We start from the raw sequence: 4,436 nt of genomic DNA on the forward strand, positions 1-4,436 counted from the left end.
CTCATGTGCTACCTTCCTGCAGCCTTGAGAAGGAATGCTGGTCATGGCTTTCACTCTGAGGCCAGGTCACCTTTTTGTCTAAGAAAATTAGTAAATTAAACCCTTATAAATTTTTCTTAATTCTCTGTAACTGACCCATAATCTTCATACTTCTGTGCTCTATGTGAAAGTAGTTGTAGCTTTATTGCTTCTTCTTCCACAATCATTTGAGTTGTCTCCCTGGATGCTCATATATGCTCTTCACCTGTGGCTCAATAAATTCAAATTCAACAATTTAATATTGTCTTTTTTTTATTATACATACCTCTTGATATAGAAACTCAACTTTGCATTGTATACCATATGCAATATCATATTTGAGCTGACTAGCATGGTTTTCCATACATTTTGAGGTGGGGAATTTCTTTGTGTATGTCATGGAATAAGAGGCATAGCTAACTCTATGGCTGGACCTTTATTCCTGTTGAAGGAAACTGCAGTCCTTATGGTGCTGGTAAAAATGAGACGGGGGACTGAGGACTAGTAGAATTATAGTAGTATTAGTAGGAGTAAGCCCTGAGCAGCATCAGGGGTGACAAAAACAATTAATATATACAGAGAATGTCTGTTCAGGTAAAGGTAAAGGTAAAGGCCCTCCCGTTGATCGTCGATTTGCTCGAGTGGGCCCAGTAACGTCTCCATTGGAGACTTTGTTGTTACTGTGTTTGGCATATCGAATACTCTCGGTAGCTTGCCAGACTCTCCGAGAGGGGCGGAGGAATCGAACTCGGGTCGGCCCTGTTGGCCGCTTGTAAGGCGAACGCTCTACCCGCTGTGCTATCGCTGGAGCATACGTCTGTTCACAAGTTCTCTAAATATTTTCCCACATGTCACAGAATATTCCTATATCAGGTTTGGGAAGAAAGTCTGCATTGCAATGCTCTCAGGAATATGCTAGTTTGCAGAGGTCTGCTTTATTGCTGTCTCCTTAAAAGGCAAAGAGAGAAAGGAAGAAGCGGAGAGAGAATGTGCTCTGCTCTTCTTCCTATTCTAAATGCCCTAATTCATCTTGGGCCCTCATCCTCATCATAGAAACTATAACAATCAAACATAGAGTCCAACTGGGGATGAGGAAAGTATATTGAGAATAGTATCTACAATCTAGTCTCTGTCCCTCTCACATACAATCTCTATTTCTTCAAGGTGGTTGCAAACCATAGTTTCCAGAACAGAAGCAGGCAGGGGAAGTGAAAGAGAAAGAGGGAAAGAAAAAGAGAAAGAGAACTATATGTTCAAAAAAGAGAGGGAAGGAAGGAAGGAAGGAAGGAAGGAAGGAAGGAAGGAAGGAAGGAAGGAAGGGAGGGAGGGAGGGAGGGAGGAAGGAAGGAAGGAAGGAAGGATTAATGAGTAAGGAAAGCTACCAACTTAGTCAGGAGTTGAAATCATTTATGCTGATTTATCAGGCTGTTCCCCTGGAAACTATTTACAACAACTGAGGGCTTGCATATTGGCAAAAGAACTCTACTTCAAAGATAGAGGTTTGACTACCAGCTGCACACTGTGGCCGCAGTAACTTTAGCTCATTCAAACCTCTGTCCTTGAACTAGAGTTCCCTTGCCATTATCCAAGCCTCAGTCCTGACTCACTCAGTAACTATCCTTACTCATGTATTGTTTTCATGGGCATGGACACATCATGGGATATTACACAAGTAAATCCCCTAAGTCCCAGGTGTATTTCTTGTCAAGATAATCTTCCTTTACCAAATGATTATGCTTTCTCTGCATCTTGATCTGAAATGAGCAGCAGACAGTTGTAAGATTGTTTCTTGCCTGTCATTTCCTTCATGGAAGCAAAATTTTAATCCCAATAAAACCTAAAGACTTGGTTTTGATGGGCACCAATTGTCCTGTAGTTGGGAGTTAAGATGAGAAGCACTGCTTTCTGAGCTCTTCTGTGTTAACTTGTAGCTACATAGGGTATCATCCCTAAGTAAACCATAACATCCATTATGTCAAGGGGAATACCCTATCCAGAAGACAATACACCAACCTAATAGGATGCTATCAAGCCAGTAATTTCTTAACCATCTAACAAATGAACATACTGTATAATGACAGGTGACTCACAGGGTAATTTGCCTTGATTTTCATAAAGCGACTTCCTTGACCTGAAGTAATGCAATGCAGCATCCTAGTACAAAATGTCAGTGAGGGAATATATTTCTCAGGCATGCTGTTTTTGTTGGTCACAAGTGATGCAAATGAAAAGAAATGCTGGTGTGGGGTGGGGAGGCCAGAGCAATAGTACAGTGGGTAGGACTTGCATGCTGGCCGACCTGGGTTTGATCCCCAGCCTCCCATATGGTCGCTTGAGCACTGCCAGGTGTAATTTGTGTATGTAGAGCCAAGAGTAGCCCCTGAACACTGCTGGTGTGATGCAAAAAAGCCAAAAAGCAAAGAGGAAAAGAAATTGTGGTGGTGGGGTGGGGGAGAATAAGGAGAGATGTCTCCCTGTACTTAGTCAAGAGAAGCTCCACTCACAAGAGATACAAAAAAATAACAGAACAGGCTGGGTTTATGAACTCACATCATTTCAGGCATCTCTCATGTCCACTAAGCATTCAGCTGTCAGTTTTTGTATTTGTCACAGGGTTTTCTGCTTTGGCGGGTGGATAGCACTGTGGCACTGTCCTCCCGTTGTTCATCGATTTGCTGGAGTGGGCCCAGTAATGTCTCCATCGTGAGACTTGTTGTTACTGTGTTTGGCATATTGAATACGTCACGGATAGCTTGCCAGGCTTTGCTGTATGAGTGAGTTACTCTCGGTAGCTTGCCAGGCTCTCCAAGAGGGGCAGAGGAATTGAACCCGGCTCGTCCAGGCCGGCTGCGCACAAGGGAAATGGCGGGTGGATATTATCAGAGAATTCTTAGAATATCTTCTATGTTTGAGTCTCACATTTTCATCCTGTTCAATCAGTACAACTGATGATATTCTGTTATCTGAAATCCATAGATATTCAAAAAAACATCTTTTTTTAAAAAAAAGAAAGAAAACACAAGGTGATTGTCATTTATTCAAAATAAAATCATTTCCCATTACCTTAACAAATCAGGGTGGGGTAAGAGATAGTTCCATGGGTAGGACACTTGCCTTCCACAAAGCTGACATAGGTTCAATTTCTGACACCCCATATAGTCTCCTGAGTCCCATTAAGAGTGAATCCTGGGCTGGAGCAATAGCACAGCGGGTAGGGCATTTGCCTTGCATACTGCCAACCTGGGTTTGATTCCCAGCATCCCATATGGTCCCCTGAGCACCACCAGGAGCAATTCCTAAGTGCATGAGCCAGGAGTAACGACCTCTGTGCAACGCTGGGTATTACCCAAAAAGAAAAAAAAAGGAGTGAACTCTGAATGCAAAACCAGGAGTAAGCCCTGAGAACAGAAGGGTATGGCCCAACCAACCCCTCTCCCCCCGCCCCCACCTCCCCCCGTCACCACCACCAAAATCTCAGAATTTTGATTTTGGAAATTTGAAATACCTTATTTACACAGAAAGCGTGAGTTCACACTTTGGAAAATAACTACCTTATCCAAAGGTATAAAATTATATGGCAGTTCATTTATTAAAATGATAAGTAATTTAAGTGAGTTTTCCATAAGTCTTTGTGGTCTATTGTCTCTCTATGCTTGATTCCAGAAGAGGACTCAAATAGAATGTTGTTTTCTGAACAAAGGATCAGAAGAATGTGCTGTATTGATTCTTACCTGTCAAACAGTTATTTCATCTTCGTATAAATCAAGAGATTTTTTTTAATTTCTCACAACTTTGCCTCCAGAATAATGCAATCTTACTGAAGAAATCGCTAAATATTAAGTTCAGAAAGTTTTCTGAACTCTGTTGTCTCTGTTCAAGGTATTAGAAGCTGGGTTAGAAATTCTAGATTCTCCTTAGATTTTTTTCAATGACAAGTGTGTTACAAAGTAACCAGTAGGTTATTGTCTTCCATTCTTTCTTCTTTTCTTCTTTCCTTCCTTCCTTCCTTTCTCTTTTTCTTTCTTGTTTATTTTAAAATATTATTAAAGTAATTTTTAGTTACCTGGACTATATACATTTTAGGGTTACACTTTTAAACTGCTTCAAAATATATGTTCCCATACTACACTCACCACCAAAGTACCAGAATCCTTCACAGTCTGGATGTTAATCCCCTTTAATCCTTTTCTCCAGCCCTCCTCTGATGGCTTCAGTTTTGTAGTCTGAGTTCAAGCATCTATCTCTGTTGGCTTTGTCTATTCTCTTGTGCCGCTTTTATTTACCCTATATATAAGTATTAGCATCTCATGTTCTTTCTTCTCCCTCTGACTTATTTCTCTTCACATAATCTCATCCACTTTAATCCATGTTTTTGCAAGAAGTCCCATATCCTCTTTTTCTTATAGCTGTGTCTTTCA

This window comes from Sorex fumeus, unplaced genomic scaffold (genome assembly GCF_029834395.1).
Source record: "Sorex fumeus unplaced genomic scaffold, SorFum_2.1 ptg000063l, whole genome shotgun sequence".
Classification (NCBI taxonomy): Eukaryota; Metazoa; Chordata; class Mammalia; order Eulipotyphla; family Soricidae; genus Sorex; species Sorex fumeus.